A 19,565-nucleotide genomic window follows, 5' to 3' on the forward strand; every position below is an offset into this window, starting at 1 on the left:
GGCTATGGCCTGGGGTTGCGGATCCACCCGACCTTGTTGTCTCGGGGCTGGCTAGCCCGAGACAAGGAAACTAAAGAAGGATTCTGAGGTGGTTGGGTGCCGTCTCCGGTAGTTGGAGAGGCCCAGTAACTTCGCAGCTATCCAGGGGAGGACTCTTCTGAAGAAGACCACATATGGGTTGATTTCTTAGTAAGAGCCTGGAGGAGCTGGAGTACCTAAGAGAATCCGGTCTTGTGGATATCACCAAGCTGGCTGAAAGATCCAGGTATCACACGAGTGTTCTACAAGTTCTAGTTTCCTGAAGTTCTACAACAACGTCTGTGGCAGAGACTTGTTCCTGAGTAAGCACCTTGTTGGCTGCTAGTCCTTGTGAGAGAGGGACTGTCCAACCTGAGTGACCATCCAGCTGTGAATGGCTATTCTCTGGATCTAGTCAAAGTAAGCAAGTCCTTCATTACTGACTTTGACACTAAGAGTATCTGAACTTCCTTCCTAACCCTCTGATCCTACCATCTACCAAAATCAGAAAGTATCATCGTGCTGAAGGGTATATGAGAGAACCTCCTTACAACCAACACGTTTCGGGCTACAGTTTAATCCTTCTTCAGGGGTGCATAAAAAGGAGAAATTCATATAGTGTTGAAGAAGAGCAGGGTGATTTTCGATATTTAATTGTATAACATTAAAAAGATGAGTAGATAACACGAAAGAACTGTGCCGATGAGGTTGCTATCTCAAGGCCTATGGGCATCAAACAAAGCAGATAAAACATCTCTACACAAGAGATTTGGTATTGTAAATGTCGTCCCCGGGGGCAGGGCCGTTTTTAAGGCAGGGCAAAAGGGGCAGCTGCCCTGGGCCCTGTCATTGTTGTGGGGCCCAAAGTGGCTGCCTCATACTTGCCAACTATCCTGGTTTAAATTCCCTCGTCCCCTGGGGTTTTAGTCCTGTGCTGTGTCCCAATATCTCAGTGTGAAATGCTGCAATTAATGCTGCCCAGCTCTGCCTTATTGTTGTGCAAAGAGGACTCACCTGCAAACCCTGCATTTACATGTAAATTACCGGCATTCATATGTAAATAGTGGCAGCATTCAAATGTAAATAGGGGATATCATGCCCCCCTGAGGTCATATCCACAGTAATCTTTAGCAACCAATCAACAAGCAGAAATCCTGTGCTGTAACCTCTAGCAACTAATCAGTGAGCTGTAATGTGTGGTGTAACCTCTAGCAACCAGTCAGTGAGCGGTAATGATACACTGTAACCTCTGGCAACCAATCGCAATAGCTGCCTCTGATTCAGTAAACAGATTTTGAGTCTAGCTGCTAGCCGGGGCCCCAAGAAAAGCTTTGCCCAGGGTCCAATGAATATCAAAGACGGCCCTGCCCGGGGGGAGAAAATAATTCCAAGGCAGCAGAATGACCAGAAGGATATACTGAGGCCAGAATATGGAAATCCCTGAGTGTCGTGGATACATGCCAAACAACAAGCAGCAGAGAAAACCACAGGTAGTTGGAGGACGAATTACAGCAACTTGGTTGGAAAGTAGTTGTAGAAGCCAGTCGCACACCCCGACATCCAGCAGGTAAGTGCAGGTAACAGGTCCGCTTAGGGGAAACCTATTTTTTATAATTAGAGTCCACCTGTGTGTAATTTAATCTCAGTATAAAAAAAAACAGCTGTTCTGTGAATCCCTCAGAGGTTTGTTAGAGAACTTTAATGAACAAACAGCACCATGAAGGCAAAATAACACATCACATATGTCAGGGATAAAGTTGTGGAGAAGTATAAAGCAGGGTTAGGTTATAAAAAAATATCCCAAGCTTTGAACATCTCACAGAGCTCTGTTCAATCCATCATCTGAAAATGGAAAGAGTATGGGCACAACTGCAAACCTACCAAGACATGGCCGTCCACCTAAACTTACAGGCTGGGCAAGGATAGCATTCATCAGAGAAGCAGCCTAGAGTGCTCACAGTGCTGGGGGGGTATCTGGGGTGCAGAGGGGTCAGAGTGCTGGGGGGACATCTGGGGTGTAGAGGGGTCAGAGTGCTGGGGGCACATCTGGGGTGTAGAGGGGTCAGAGTGCTGGGGGCACATCTGGGGTGTAGAGGGGTCAAAGTGCTGGGGGGATAGCTGGGGTGTAGAAGGGTCTAAGTGCTGGGGGGATATCTGGGGTGTAGAGGGGTCAGAGTGCTGGGGGGGATAGCTATGGTGTAGAGGGGTCAGAGTGCTGGGGGGTATCTGGGATGTAGAGGGGTCAGAGTGCTGGGGGGGGGGTATCTATGGTGTAGAGGGGTCATAGTGCTGGGGGGGGATATCTGGGATGTAGAGGGGTCAGAGTGCTGGGGGGATATCTGGGGTGTGGAGGGGTCCAAGTGCTCAGGGTATGTCTGGGGTGTAGAGGGGCCAGAGTGCTGGGGGGATATCTAGGGTGTAGAGGGGTCAGAGTGCTGGGGGGATATCTGGGATGTAGAGGGGTCAGAGTGCTGGGGGGATATCTGGGATGTAGAGGGGTCAGAGTGCTGGGAGGATATCTAGGGTGTAGAGGGGTCCAATTGCTGGGGGTATATATTGGGTGTAGAGGGGTCCAAGTGCTGAGGGTATAACTGGGGTGTAGAGGGGTCAGAGTGCTGGGGAGAAATCTGGGGTGTAGAGGGGTCAGAGTGCTGGGGGGAAATCTTGGATGTAGAGGGGTCAGAGTGCTGGGGGCATATCTGGGGTGTAGAGGAGCCATAGTGCTGGGGGGATATCTGGGATGTAGAGGGGTCAAAGTGCTGGGGGGATATCTGGGGTGTGGAGGGGCCATAGTGCTGAGGGGATATCTGGGGTGTAGAGAGGCCATAATGCTGGGGGGGATATCTGGGGTGTAGAGCGGTCAGAGTGCTGGGGGGATATCTGGGGTGTAGAGGGGCCATAGTGCTGGGGGGGATATCGGGGGTGTAGAGGGGCCATAGTGCTGAGGGGGATATCGGGGGTGTAGAGGGACCATAGTGCTGGGGGGATATCTGAGGTGTAGAGGGGTCATAGTGCTGTGGGGGGATATCAGGGGTGTAGAGGGGCCATAGTGCTGTGGGGGGATATCGGGGGTGTAGAGGGGCCATAGTGCTGGGGGGGGATATCAGGGGTGTAGAAGGGCCATAGTGCTGGGGGGATATCTGGGGTGTAGAGGGGCCATAATGCTGGGTGGGATATCTGGGGTGTAGAGGGGCCAAAGTGCTGGGGAGGCATCATTCTAGCAGATATATTATATGCACAGGACAGCTTTGTTATTTTATGTATGTAGTATCTTCCCACTGTTCCTTTGCTGTACAGAATGATTGTTCATGTAGTTAAAGTGGGGCTCCACCCAAAAGGGAAAGCTCCACTTATCTGCCTCCTACCTACTTGATGTCTACACTGATGTTTACTTGCTGTCTCCATTGTAGGGGCCCAAGAGCATTACTTTGCCCAGGGGTCCATGATGCTATTAAGATGGCCCTGAATCCCTCCACTCTGATCACACACCCAGATCTCTCCCATCCCTCCATTTTGATCACAATTCCAGATCCCCAACCAGATCCCTCCATTCTGATCACACCTCCAGATCCCAACCAAATCCCTACACTCTGATCACAACTCCAGATCCCCAACCAGATCCCTCCACTCTGATCACACCTCCAGATCCCAACCAGATCCCTCCACTCTGATCACACCTCCAGATCCCTCCACTCTGACCACACCTCTAGATCCTCCACCAGATCCTTCCACTCTGACCACACCTCTAGATCCTCCACCAGACCCTTCCACTCTGATCACACCTCTAGATCCTGCACCAGATCCCTCCACTCTTTAAAACAAATGCAAAATGAATGCAGCCGCCACATATAATGACTGGTAAGCTGCACTATAGGACATTTTTTGTTTTGGGCTTAACCTCTTGGGGACCGTCCCACGCACATATACTGCCGCAGGGTGGGAGTTCTGTGCCAGATCACAGGGCACGTGATCTGCCACGTTTGGATCTGCGGGTGTGCTGCCCGTGACACGTTTCAAATGTGATTGGACACAGTGGGAGCCAATCAGCGGGACACAGACGCAATATCCACGGGAGATCCCTCCACTCTGATCACACCTCCAGATCCCCAACCAGATCCCTCCACTCTGATCACACCTCCAGATCCCCAACCAGATCCCTCCACTCTGATCACACCTCCAGATCCCCAACCAGATTCCTCTACTCTGTACACACCTCCAGATCCCCAACCAGATCCCTCCACTCTGATCACACCTCCAGATCCCCAACCAGATCCCTCTACTCTGATCACACCTCCAGATCCCCAACCAGATCCCTCTACTCTGATCACACCTCCAGATCCCCAACCAGATCCCTCTACTCTGATCACACCTTCAGATCCCCAACCAGATCCCTCTACTCTGATCACACCTTCAGATCCCCAAACAGATCTCTACATTCTGATCACACCTCCAGATCCCCAACCAGATCCCTCCACTCTGATCACACCTCCAGATCCCCAACCAGATCCCTCCACTCTGATCACACCTCCAGATCCCCAACCAGATCCCTCTACTCTGATCACACCTCCAGATCCCCAACCAGATCCCTCTACTCTGATCACACCTTCAGATCCCCAACCAGATCCCTCTACTCTGATCACACCTTCAGATCCCCAAACAGATCTCTCCATTCTGATCACACCTCCAGATCCCCAACCAGATCCTTCCACTGATCACACCTCCAGAACCCCAATCAGAACCCTCCACTCATATTACACCTCCAGATTCATCCACTCTGACCACGACCCCAGATACCCCACAAAATCCCTCCACTCTGACCACACCTCTAGATCCTCCACCAGATCCTTCCACTCTGACCACACCTCTAGATCTTCCATCAGAGCCCTATTCTCTGATCACACCTCTAGATCCTCCACCAGATCCTTCCACTCTGACCACACCTCTAGATCTTCCATCAGAGCCCTATTCTCTGATCACACCTCTAGATCCTCCACCAGATCCTTCCACTCTGACCACACCTCTAGATCCTCCACTAGGTCCCTCCACTCTTCAAAACAAATGCAAAACGAATGCAGCCGCCACATATAATGACTGGTAAGCTGCACTATAGGACATTTTTTGTTTTTGGCTTAACCTCTTGGGGACCGTCCCACGCACATATACTGCTGCAGGGTGGCTGTTCTGTGCCAGATCACATTGCACGTGATCTGCCACTTTTGGGTCTGCGGGCATGCTGCCCTTGACACGCTTCCACTGTAAATGGACACAGTGGGAACCAATCAGCAGGACACAGATGCGATATCCACGGGACACGCCGATTGTACAGGAGACATGCAGATGGGCGGTCTCCCTATGTAAACAAGGCAGACCACCATTCTGTGAGAGGGGAATGTGCTGATCTTGTGTTTCTGCTAACCAGAAACACATATCTTTACCTTCCCCCAGTCAAAGCACCTCCCCCACAGTGAGAAAACACTGGCTAGGAACACGTTTAGCCCTTTGATCACCCCTGATGTTAACCCCTTCCCAGCCAGTGTCTTTAGTACAGTGGCAGTGCATATTTTTAGCACTGATCACTGTATTAGTGTCACTGGTCCCCAAAAAAGTGTCAAAAATGTGTCAGTTAGGTGTCCGATTTGTCCACCGCAATATCACAGTCCCGCTATAAGTCGCTGATCACAACCATTATTAGTAAAAAATAAAGAAAACAATAAAGAAAAATATCCCATAGTTTGTAGACGCAATAACTTTCATGCAAACCAATCAATATACCAATATAATAATTATTGTTATGGGCCTAAATTGATAAAGAAATTCGACTTTTTTTTTTTTTTGCATTTTTATATTGGATATATTTTATAGCATAAAGTAAAAAAATATTGGTGTTTTTTTTTTCAAAACTGTCGGCTTTTTTTTGTATTTCTTTGCATTTTTATATTGGATATGTTTTATAGCAGAAAGTAAAAAAAAAAAAAAAAATCGGTGTTTTTTTTTTCAAAACTGTCGTCCTTTTTTTGTATTTTTTTGCATTTTTATATTGGATATGTTTTATAGCAGAAAGTAAAAAAAATATTGGTGTTTTTTTTTTCAAAACTGTCGGCCTTTTTTTTGTATTTTTTTGCATTTTTATATTGGATATGTTTTATAGCAGAAAGTAAAAAAAATATTGGTGTTTTTTTTTTCAAAACTGTCGGCCCTTTTTTGTATGTTTTTGCATTTTTATATTGGATATGTTTTATAGCAGAAAGTAAAACAATATTGGTGGTTTTTTTTTCAAAACTGTCGGCTTTTTTTGTATTTTTTTTTGCATTTTTTTATTGGATATGTTTTATAGCAGAAAGTAAAAAAAAATATTGGTGTTTTTTTTTTTCAAAACTCTCTGCCTTTTTTTGTATTTTTTTTGTATTTTTATATTGGATATGTTTTATAGCAGAAAGTAAAAAAATATTGTTTTTTTTTTTTTTTTCAAAACTGTTGGCCTTTTCTTTTTTTGCATTTTTATATTGGATATGTTTTATAGCAGAAAGTAAAAAAAAAATGGTGTTTTTTTTTTCAAAACTGTCGGACTTTTTTTTGTATTTTTTTTTTCATTTTTATACTGGATATGTTTTATAGCAGAAAGTAAAAAAATATTGGTGTTTTTTTTTCAAAACTCTCGGCCTTTTTTTGTATTTTTTTTGCATTTTTATATTGGATATGTTTTATAGCAGAAAGTAAAAAAAATATTGAAATATTGGTGTTTTTTTTTTGTCAAAACTGTCAGCCTTTTTTTGTATTCTTTTGCATTTTTATATTGGATATGTTTTATAGCAGAAAGTAAAGAAATATTGGTGGTTTTTTTTTCAAAACTCTCTGCCTTTTTTTTGTATTTTTTTGCATTTTTATTTTGGATATGTTTTATAGCAGAAAGTAAAAAAAAATTGTTTTTTTTTTTAAAAACTCTCGACCTTTTTTTGTTTACAGCGCACAAAATAAAAACCGCAGAGGGGATCAAATACAGCCAAAAGAAAGCTCTATTTGTGGGAAAAAAAGGACAAACATTTTATTTTTGTGCAGCGTCACACGACCGTGCAATTGTCAGTTAAAGTGACGCTGTGCCGTATTGTAAAAAATGGCCTGGTCAGAAAAGGGGGGGGGGGGGTAAATCTTCCGGAGATAAAGTGGTTAATGCCGCTTTAAATAAAAGCACGGATAGGCATCTTAATAAATTGCTCGCTGATTGCACTTCTTCCAGGTTCATAACGAAATACTTCTTGCATTTAGCCTCGTTTTTGGAATAAGTTGTTTAGCAGCACTTAGCAAGCGCCTGAATGATTATAATTTGAACATTAACATTTAGCACTTTGTTATTTTTATATAATCACCACTTGCTGAAGTTAATGTAGATGTAATTGTATTTAACAGATTCAACTTCCCTTTACTGTTTATTTTATTTTATTTATTTGTTTGTTTGTTTAATTTATTTATTTATTATGTGCTTTTTTTTTTTTTTTTTTTTTTTTTTTTTTTTAGGAGAAAGTGTAGAGTATTTTCACTGAGCACTTTACTTTAAATCATATTTTTGCAGTGTTCAACTTACTTCTGACCCCCAGACTTCCCTTTAGTCTTCCACACACATAGGCATGTGCACAGGGTGTTCCAGGTGTGCCTGGGCACACCCTAATCACCCTGTGTGGCACAGATTCCACCTGTTTAGAACCCCTGATATTTCACCCCAAAAAAAAAACCCTAACAAAAGTTGTAAAAAAATAAAATAAAATAAAAAATTGTCAAAAATAAAATAATAAAAATAAAAAGAGTAGGCAAAAATGGGCTAGGGCCTCATCCGAAAGAATACAGAGAAGAATATTAGGCAAATATCGGGGTAAAAAATCCCCATATCCTGCAATGATGGACTATAACGACTACAGAGAGGAGACATAATACAGAAAATTATCAAATTGTATTGTACAAATTTAAAAAATTAAATTGTAAAAAATAAAATAATACAAATTAAATGAGTAGGCAAAATGGGCTAGGGCCTCATCCGAAAGAATACAGAGAGGAATATTAGGCAAATATCGGGGTAAAAAATCACCATATCCTGCAATGACGGACTATAACGACCACAGAGAGGAGACATAATACAGAAAATTATCAAATTTTATTGTACAAATTTAAAAAATAAAATTGTAAAAAATTAAATAATACAAAAAAAGAGTAGGCAAAACTGGGCTAGGGCCTCATCCGAAGGTATACAGAGAAGAATATAAGGCAAGTATCGGGGTAAAAACCCCCATATCCTGCAATGACGGACTATAACGACCACAGAGAGGAGACATAATACAGAAAATTATCTAATTTTATTGTACAAATTTAAAAAATAAAATTGTAAAAAATTAAATAATACAAAAAAAGAGTAGGCAAAACTGGGCTAGGGCCTCATCCGAAGGTATACAGAGAAGAATATTAGGCAAGTATCGGGGTAAAAACCCCCATATCCTGCAATGACGGACTATAACGACCACAGAGAGGAGACATAATACAGAAAATTATCTAATTTTATTGTACAAATTTAAAAAAATAACAAAGCGCACGTACCCCACCAAGGGGGAATGCTTTACATAAGACATACAAGATCCCAAATCAAGGTGTATACAGTTGGAACGATACAGTTCAAACGGTAATGTGGTCTGTTGTGGTCTGTGTGGTCGACATTTCGCCACTAACGTGGCTTCTTCAGGAACCAGACAGTCTGGGTCCTGAAAATGCAGAGTCTGGGTCCTGAAGAAGCCACATTAGTGGCGAAACGTTGATCGCCCAGAGTAAAACAGACCACATTACTGTTTGAACTGTTTGGTTCCAACTGTATACATTGATTTGGGGTCTTTTATGTCTTATGTAAAGCATCCCCCCTCGGTGGGGTACATGCTTTGTTATTTTTTAAATTTGTACAATAAAAGCCTATCATTTTCCGTATTATGTCTCCTCTCTGTGGTCGTTATAGTCCATCATTGTAGGATATGGGGGTTTTTACTCCGATATTTGCCTAATATTTTTCTTAATAAAAATAAAAACTACTGACACCGTTCAGTGCTTTACTGACACCATCCTCTGCCCTACTGACATCAGTCTCTGCCTTAATGACACCGTCCACTGCCCTACTGACATCTCTGCCCTAATGACACTGTCCTCTGCCCTACTGACACCAGTCTCTGCCCTAATGACACTGTCCTCTGCCCTACTGACACCAGTCTCTGCCCTAATGACACCATCCACGGCCCTACTGACACCAGTCTCTGCCCTAATGATACCAATCTCTGTCCTAATGACACTGTCCTCTGCTCTACTGACACCAGTCTCTGCGCTAATGACACCAATCACTGCTCTACTGACACCAATCTCTGTCCTAATGACACTGTCCTCTGCTCTACTGACACCATTTTCTGCCTTAATGACACCGTCCACTGCCCTGACACTAGTCTCTGCCCTAATGACACCATCCACAGCCCTAATGACACTGTCCACTGCCCTACTGACATCTCTACCCTAATGCCACCGTCCATTTCCCTACTGACTCCAGTCTCTGCCCTAATGATACCATCCACTGCCCTACTGATACTAGTTTCTTCCCTATTGACATCATCCACTGCCCTACTGACACCAGTCTCGGCCTTAATGGCACCGTCCATTGCCCTACTGAGTCCAGTCTCTGCCCTAATGACACCATTCACTGCCCTACTGACACCAGTCTCTGCCCTACTATCTCTGCCCTACTGACACCAGTCTCTGCCCTAATGACATTTCCGTGGTGTGGGCCTTTTTTGACACGTGTGCAGCAGATCGTACCGTTGCTGTTTGCAACCTATATCTGAAACAGATCAAGAGTGGCCAGAACAGCAGCTGCTTGGGCACTACATGCTTATGACCTGCCAGACATATGATGACCTGCCATGCAGTCCATTGGCGTCAGCACTTGAAAGACCCACATCAAAGAAAAAGGCGGACTCCTTGCTCCTCATCTGGGATCTCCAACCCCACTATACCTCCAGTTCTCTCAAAAACCTGCACTGAGAGGATTGAATGTATAGCAATAGGTGTCCCAAGTACTTGCAGCCAATCTGCTAGCAGTACACCAACATCTGATTTTAACAGGCAAATTTCCCTACCCCGGTTGCTGAACAGTGAAAATAAATTTGGTCCCAGCCATCCACATGCTCAGCGTCTAAATGCTAGCTTGGCCAAATTGCTAGCACTGCAACTGCTGCCTTTTCAGCTGGTAGACTCTGCCCCCTTTCGTGAATTTGTGGAATGTGCTGTACCTCAGTGGCAGGCTCCAAAACATGGAAGGCCATTCCGGCTCTCTACTGGCATGTGGAAGGCTATGTTTTGGCCTCGTTGGACAGGGCAGTCAGCAGTAAGGTGCATATTACTATAGAAGGCAGAAAGAGGAGGGACTTGTGGACTTAAAGCAGAGGTCCACCCCAAAGTGGACCTTCTGCTCATTGGAATCCTCCCCCCCTCCGGCGCCACGATCGGCACCTTTCAGGGGGGAGGGGGGTGCAGTTACCTGGATAATCCAGGTAACTGCACCCACTTCCTGGGATAGCTCTCTGCGGAAAGGGGCGTAGATCTACGCCCCTTTCCGAAAGTCCCCCGCTGCCTGCTGGGAAACACACAGATCCCAGAGGCAGCGGGTCCATCCTTATTGCGCAGCGCGATTCGCGCATGCGCAGTAGGGAACCGGGAAATGAAGCCGAAAGGCTCCACTTCCTGATTCCCATACCCAAGATGGCGGCGGCAGCACCCGAGTGACGATCGAGAGATCGGCTTCGGGTGCCGACATCGCGGGCCCGCTGGGCGGGTAAGTGTCCTTATTTTAAATGTCAGCAGCTGCTGTATTTGTAGCTGCTGGCTTTAAAAAAAAAAAAAAAAAACGGCGGAACTCCCGCTTTAATAGGCACTTATGTACCAAAGTAGAAACATACTTTAAAACATTATATTTTTATTATGAAAAAAACAATTTAGTTACATAAATAGAATTAAAAAACAGAGGTGGAAGGAGTCATTTTCTGCTCCCACCTTTGTCATCACAAGATGTTACCATTATTTCCAAAATCATACAATAAAATGTAACAACAAGAAAAATCTGACTTAGCTGAATATCTGCAGTTTTGTATCATAGACAGGAAAATGGTAAAACATCAAGAATGGTAAAGTGCTGATATTGACTCCATGCCCGACATGTTTCGCGTAATGAAAAACGCTTCTTCTGGGGCTCAACTGACTAATTTCTTAAAAAACAGAAAGAACATACATACATTAAATGTTGTTTGTTAAAGATACAATCATAAAGAAAATAATTGCAAAATCACATGAATTGATTACTATATGTCTGGACACAGCTGAAAGAATCACACATTTATATAGGCTACTCTTCACTGTGCACTCATGTGTGATTCTGTAGTAGGGATGAGCCGAACACCCCCCTGTTCGGTTCGCACCAGAACCTGCGAACAGACCTAAACTTCGTGTGAACTTTAGAACCCTATTAAAGTCTATGGGACTCGAATGTTCACAATCTAAAGTGCTCATTTGAAAGGGTAATATGCAGGTTACTGTCCTAAAAAGTGTTTGGGGACCCGGGTCCTGCCCCAGGGGACATGGATCAATGCAAAAAAAAGTTTTAAAAACAGCAGTTTTTTCAGGAGCAGTAATTTTAATAATGATTAAAGTGAAACAATAAAAGTGTAATATTCCTTTAAATTTCGTAGCTGGGGGGTGTCTATAGTATGCCTGTGAAGGGGCGCATGTTTCTGGTGCTTAGAACTGTCCCTGCACAAAGTGTCATTTGTGCAGGAAAAAAAGTCTTTTAAAATCACTTGCGGCTATTATCGGGTCCCGTAATACAGAGAACACTCAATGAGTGTTCTCTGCATTAGCCGACAATTCATTCATTCATTGATAAAAAAAAAAAGCGTGGGGGTTCCCCTAAATTCAATTACCAGGCCCTTCAGGTCTGACATGGATATTAAGGGGAACCCCGTGTCAAATTAAAAAAAAAATTGACGTGGGGGTCCCCCTAAATATCCATAACCAGACCCTTCAGGTCTGATATGGATATTAAGGGGAACCCCGCATCAAATTTTTAAAAAAATTGACGTGGGGGTCCCCCTAAAAATCCATATCAGACCCTTTATCCGAGCACGCAACCTGGCAGGCCGCAGGAAAAGAGGGGGGGACGAGAGAGCGCCCCCCCCTCCTGAACCGTACCAGGCCACATAACCTCAACATTGGGAGGATGCTTTGGGGGTCTGTGACCCCTCAAAGCACCTTGTCCCCATGTTGATGAGGACAAGGGCCTCATCCTCACAACCCTGGCCGTTGGTTGTGAGGGTCTGCGGGCGGGGGGCTTATCAGAATCTGGAAGCCCCCTTTAACAAGGGGACCCCCAGATCCCACCCCCCCTGTTTGAAATGGTAAGGGGGTACAAAAGTACCCCTACCATTTCACAAAGAAAGTGTCAAAATGGTTAAATAAGACAAACACACTTTTGAAAAATTCCTTTATTAAAAATAAAAAAAAGATTCCAGAGGTGGTAATCCACTCTTGCTATCCAGCGACGGATCTCCGGGGTCCAGCGATGGATGATCATATCCAGCGACGGAGGATCTCTCAGTCCAGCGCTGTCCATACATCCTTCTTCTGTCTCCACTCCGGAGACACTGCGGGATCCCAGCGCTGACGTTTCTTATATTAGGAGGGCGGGGCCACCCGTCACCTGACCCCGTCCCTCTGACGCTGTAGAGGGAAGCCAGGGGTTCCCCAGTGACGTGTGGGTGACCCCGCCCCCTCTGATGTAACGCAGGTTTCCTGATTCCGGGTATAGTCCTTTGAACGCTTAGGGGGTACCTGATGTTCATAGGACAATTCTGCAGAGGAGGACATGGAGGTGGCGGAGGAGGAGGGGGTAGAGCTCACAGGTCTGGCATCATCATCACCAGCTGTATGGATTTGTGGGGGCACAACAAGCTTCAGCACCGAGCCTTGTCCTGCATCCTTTTGAATTGCAAGAAGCATTACCCAGTGTGCTGTGAACTAAATATATCATCCCTGTGCATGCTTGCTGGACCACATGTCAACAGTAAGGTGGATTTTACGGATGACTGCCTTGCCCATTGATGCCAGAACATTCCCTTCCACGTGATGACGGCCTTACGTGAAAAGTAATATCGAATGGTAACCTGCCATTGTGGTACAGCACATTGTGCAAATTCACGGAAGTGGGCAGAAAGGCAGAGGTTCGAGAGCCAACAGCTTTGACAAGCTTACATTTAGATGCTGAGCATGTGGGTGGCAGGCATGGGTGTCCGCAGGTAGGGGCAAGGGGGGTCAAGTGCCACCCCCCTGGAATCAGGAATCAGATTGGCACATTCAGCACAGTGGCATCGCTATGGGGGTGCGGGCAGCCAGTGGGGTGACACCATTCATGTGCTGTCAAGCCCCCCCCCCATCAGTGTAGTGTGAATATTTTCCCTTCTTAGTCCAGCAGAGAACTCGGCAGCACTGTGTCAGGAGAAAGAAAGATGTGTGCTGGGCGGAAGCCAGAGAGAGAGCCACGCTGCCCAGTGTCACCAGAGAGAGAGCCACACTGCCCAGTGTCACCAGAGAGAGAGCCACACTGCCCAGTGTCACCAGAGAGAGAGACACACACTTCCCAGTGTCACCAGAGAGTGAGCCATGCTGCCCAGTGTCACCAGAGAGTGAGCCATGCTGCCCAGTGTCACCAGAGAGTGAGCCATGCTGCCCAGTGTCACCAGAGAGTGAGCCACGCTGCCCAGTGCCAGAGAGCCACGCTACCCAGCGCCACCAGAGAGAGCCACTCTACCCAGTGCTACCAGAAAGAGAGCCATGCTGCCCAGTGTCACCAGAGAGCCACGCTGCCCGGTGTCACCAGAGAGCCACACTGCCCGGTGCCACCAGAGAGAGAGCCACGCTACCCAGCACCACCAGAGAGAGAGCCACGCTACCCAGTCCCACCACAGAGAGCCACGCTACCCAGCACCACCAGAGAGAGAGCCACACTACCCAGCGCCACCAGAGAGAGAGAGAGAGCCACGCTGCCCAGCACCAACAGAGAGACACACTACCCAGCACCAGAGAAAGAGCCACGCTACCCAGCACCAAAGAGAGAGAGCCATGCTACCCAGTGCCACCAGAGAGACCCACTACCCAGTGCCACCAGAGAGAAACATGCTACGCAGCACCACCAGAAAGAGAAAGACTGAGCCACTGCCATGGTACAGACATGCTACACTACTGACCAGAATCGCCCCCAGGGAACCCAGAGTGAGTGATCGTCCAGCCGGAGGGATCACTGCTGTAGTTTTGTTGGGTCTGATAAGAAGGCCTGTCATCCATTATCCATTACTTATCCTAGAGACTGTACTACGCCTGCAGTCTCTGACCATGACAATGTGATAATGACATTGTTGAAAAGGGGCGGCGCATGGGTGACCCTAAAATGGTGCCCCCCCTGAAAAAAGTTCTGTGGATGCCCATGGTAGCAGTGACTGTATTTTTTATTCTGCTGCAGCAGATGGGGCAGGGATATTTACTGGCTACAGTCTACAGCTGGCGGTGTGCTGGTGGCAGATGTGCTGCTAGGACCTGGGACTAGTGATGGACGAACTTCCGACGGGACGTTTCGCGAACGCGAAACGCGAACGGGCACAAACGTTCGCGAAAACGACCGTTCGCCGCGGGCTCCATTGACTTCAATGGGAGGCGAATTTCGCAAACCTTTAGGTCGAATTTGCGGCCACGGGGTAATTATTAGGGGGTAGCACGTAGTCCCACCACCTGGACAATAGCATAATACATGTATGAGGTGAATTTGGGATCGATAACTACAAGCATTTTTTTTTTATTTGGGAAATTGTTCTGACAATTCAGGACTATGGAGCTAATGAAGGCAATGGAGGAGAGGGAAGGTCAGGGACCAGGGTAGGCAAACAAGAGGGTGCAGGAGATACAGAGCACTGACAGCAGCACCGTAATACAGAGCACTGACATCAGCACCGTGACATACAGCGCTGACAGCAGCTCCGTGACATACAGCGCTGACAGCAGCTCCGTGACATACAGCGCTGACAGCAGCTCCGTGACATACAGCGCTGACAGCAGCTCCGTGACATACAGCGCTGACAGCAGCTCCGTGACATACAGCGCTGACAGCAGCACCGTGACATACAGCGCTGACAGCAGCTCCGTGACATACAGCGCTGACAGCAGCTCCGTGACATACAGCGCTGACAGCAGCTCCGTGACATACAGCGCTGACAGCAGCTCCGTGACATACAGCGCTGACAGCAGCTCCGTGACATACAGCGCTGACAGCAGCACCGTGACATACAGCGCTGACAGCAGCTCCGTGACATACAGCGCTGACAGCAGCTCCGTGACATACAGCGCTGACAGCAGCTCCGTGACATACAGCGCTGACAGCAGCTCCGTGACATACAGCGCTGACAGCAGCTCCGTGACATACAGCGCTGACAGCAGCTCCGTGACATACAGCGCTGACAGCAGCTCCGTGACATACAGCGCTGACAGCAGCTCCGTGACATACAGCGCTGACAGCAGCTCCGTGACATACAGCGCTGACAGCAGCTCCGTGACATACAGCGCTGACAGCAGCTCCGTGACATACAGCGCTGACAGCAGCACCGTAAGCAGCCCCAGGAGGAAGTCAGCACAGCACAGGGATGGTGTGATCCCCTCATAATAAGAACCCCCAGGAGGAAGTCAGCACAGCACAGGGATGGTGGGAGCCCCTCATAATAAGAACACCCAGGAGGAAGTCAGCACAGCACAGGGATGGTGGGAACCCCTCATAATAAGCAGCCCCAGTAGAAATATGACACCGCTCAACCTCTTCAAAGAGGAGGGTAGGGGCATATAGTACGGTGTGCTTTTTTGGGTCAGGGAAGTGAGCCAAATGAATTAAGAAGGTCTGTGTGCTTGATTCCAAAAATTGTTTATAGACATATACATGGTCTACTGATCACATGTGTTGAATTCCTCCGAGATCCATGCCTCATTCATTTTTAGAAATGTGAGGTAGTTAACACTGTGGTGAGCTAGGCGAGTACGCTTATCGGTCACAATCCCCCCTGCTGCGCTGAACGTCCTTTCGGACAGGACACTGGATGAGGGGCAAGCCAACAGTTCGATTGCAAATTGGGCAAGCTCTGGCCAGAGGTCAAGCCTGCCCACCCAGTAGTCTAGGGGTTCATCACTCCTCAGAGCGTCCACATCGGCCGTTAACCCAATGTAGTCGGACACCTGACGGTCTAGGCGTTCCCTGATGCTGGATCCGGATGACACCTGTCGATGGGTCGGCTGAAAGAATGACCTCATATCCGAAGTCACCAACACATCTTCAAACCGGCCTCTTCTTGCAGGCGCTGTTGGATTGGTACCCGCAAATCCTTCTCTGGGAGTGGGAATTGCTCCTCTGCCAGCGCACGCAAAAGCAGAATGCAGCATTTCTCGAAGCAAGGCCTGGAAGTGCTGCATTCTGACAGCCCTCTGCGACGGCGGTAACATTTCCGCCATTTTGTGTTTGTACCGGGGGTCTAAGTACGTTGCCACCCAGTACTGGTCCTTGACCCTCATGCTTTTTATACGGGGGTCCCTATTAAAACACTGGAGCATGAAGGCCCCCATTTGCACTAAAGTGGAAGCGGTGTGGTGGCCTGGCTCCTGCTCATCATCCAGGATAATGTCGTCCTCTTCATTCTCCTCTCCCCATCCTCGCACAACAGGGATCCCAGAAAGGTTTAAAGCATGCTCTTCTTGCTCCTGCTCATCCGCCCCGGCACCATCCTCCTCTGACTCCTCATCAGACTCCTGTTGTTGACTTGTCTCAGATAGAGTAGCCCCCCCTGGGAATTCATCCAGCATTGCGACTTCCTCATCTTCCCGCTCCTGCTCCTCCACAGCCTGATCAATGACACGACGCAATGCACGCTCCAGAAAGAAGGCATAAGGTACCATGTCACTGATGGCGCCATGGCTGCGACTGACCAGTTTGGTGATCTCCTCAAATGGCCGCAGAAGTCTGCATGTGTCGCGCATGAGCAGCCACTGGCGCGGTGAAAAAAAACCCAGCTCCCCAGAACCGTTTCTTTCGCAGAGTTCATACAGGTAGACGTTAACTGCACGTTTCTGCTGGAGCAGCCTATCAAGCATATAGAAGGTTGAGTTCCATCGCGTCGGGCAATCGCAAATAAGACGTCTGACCGGCAGATGGTGTCGCCGCTGAATGTCAGCAAGGCGAGCCATGGCCGTGTAAGATCTTCTGAAATGGGCCGAGATTTTCCTTGCCTGCCGCAAGATGTCCTGGACCCCAGGGTATTTGACAAGGAATCGCTGCACGACCAAGTTTAAGACGTGTGCCATGCACGGCACGTGCGTGATTTTGCCCTGTTTCAATGCGCTAAGCAGATTGGCACCGTTGTCACACACCACTTTACCAACTGTCAAATTGAGCGGTGTTAGCCACTCATCTGCCTGTGAACGCAAAGCTGAAAGGAGTGCCGGGCCAGTGTGGCTCTTTGCTTCCAGGCACAACAGACGCAGCACGGCATGGCAACGTCTCACCTGGCATGTGGAATAGGTTCTGGGGAGCTTGGGCGGTGCAGTGGAAGAGACGCTAGCAGCGGAAAAGGAGGAGGCAGCTGAGGAGGAGAGGGAGGAGGATGGAGTAGGAGGAGGAGAAGAAGAGTCAGGCCTGCATGCAATCCGTGGCGGTAAAACCAAATCTACACGGGTGCCACGGGTTACATGCTTGACGGCCGTCAGAAGGTTCACCCAGTGGGCAGTAAAACTGATATACCTTCCCTGCCCGTGTTTGCTAGACCACGTGTCTGTGGTCAGATGTATCTTGGCACCGACACTGTGTGCCAGAGATACATTCACTTGCCGCTGAACATGGCCATATAGCTCTGGGATGCCCTTCTCTGAGAAATACTTCCTTCCTGGGACCTTCCATTGTGGTGTTCCAATGGCCACAAATTTGCGAAAGGCCTCCGAGTCCACCAGTTTATATGGCAGTAGTTGGCGGGCTATGAGTTCTGACAAGCCAGCCGCCAACCGTTGGGCAAGAGGGTTATCCGGCGTCATCATTTTTTTACGCTCAAACATTAGGCCCACGGAAGCCTGCCTTTTTGCAGAAAAATGTGAGCTTGGCGTGATGGAAGGTGGAGTGGAGGACAATTGTGAGGAGAGAGGAGAAGGAGAAGTAGAAGACGAGGCTGGACGGTGAGAGCCTGCAGTGTGGCTTTGTGTGTTCCGTTGCTCCCACTGGGCTCGGTGATGGCTGCTCATGTGCCTTCTTAAGGCGGTCGTCCCTAGGTGAGTATTGGGCTTACCGCGACTAACGCGTTGACTGCAAAGATTGCAGATGGCAACGCTATTGTCAGCAGCGGACACGTTAAAAAAAGCCCACACTGCGGAGCCATGTGCCGGTGTCCTGGGAGCGCCAGATGTGACCGTACATGGTCGATGACTCGCTCCTGATACATTTGCAGTCTGCTTTGTCCCTGCTGTGCAATGTAAGTCATTGCTGCTTCTCCTCCCTATCTGCTGGTCCATATCTCCCTCTGAACTCCCCTCCTCTTCCTCTCTTGTGGGCACCCACGTGACATCACTAGACACGTCATCATCAACGTCACCTTCCCCACCGCTATAAGTAGAGTAGGCAGCAACACCGGGGACCAACCTCCTCCTTGGGCTGATCTGGGTACTGGCGTCAGACTGCTGAGTAGCGCTTGTTGCTACCTCCTCTTCCTGATCCAATACCAAGAGTGGCTGCGCATCAGAAATGTCCTCTTGATATGGATCGGAAAATAATTCCAGTGACTCAAGCGGAAGGTATGTGGTGGTGGTGGTGGTGGTCGTGTTGTTGGTGGTAGTGTCTTTGGGGGTGCACATAGCAGAGAGTGAAGAAGAGGGTGCAGATCGAGAGGATGAGGAGGGTGCAGAAGAGTAAGGCTGAGCGAGCCACTCAACCAAGTCTGGTGCATCCTTTAAAGTAATTGAACGCACCTTCTGCAACTTCCCACTTTGGCTCAAGCCTGTTGCTCCTGCCCTACCCCTACCACCCCTGCGGAAGGGCCTGCCTCTTCCTCTGCATGTCATTTTTTAAATGACCCTGTGACAAAACTCTTAGTCCCTATACCGCTGAAGGACTGCTGCAGTATAGGTGAGCGGTCAGCAGTGGTGCACGTCAACCCTATCTATTGTGGACCTATAGCGGTCCTTACAGAACAGCAGACTGTACCGCACTCAAGCCTATGTACCGTAGCACCCTATACCAAGTTACCAGTCCTTATAAGAACTTTTGTGGACCAAGCAGGTTGTGTATTAGTGTTTAGCAGACTGTACGTCAGTCCCTATACCGCTGAAGGACTGCTGCAGTATAGGGCAGCGGTCAGCAGTGGTGCACGTCAACCCTATCTATTGTGGACCTATAGCGGTCCTTACAGAACAGCAGACTGTAC

The sequence above is a fragment of the Lithobates pipiens genome, unplaced genomic scaffold, assembly GCF_037356315.1.
Source record: "Lithobates pipiens isolate NorthernLeopardFrog02 unplaced genomic scaffold, aLitPip1_a1.2 Scaffold_1, whole genome shotgun sequence".
In the NCBI taxonomy this organism is placed as follows: Eukaryota; Metazoa; Chordata; class Amphibia; order Anura; family Ranidae; genus Lithobates; species Lithobates pipiens.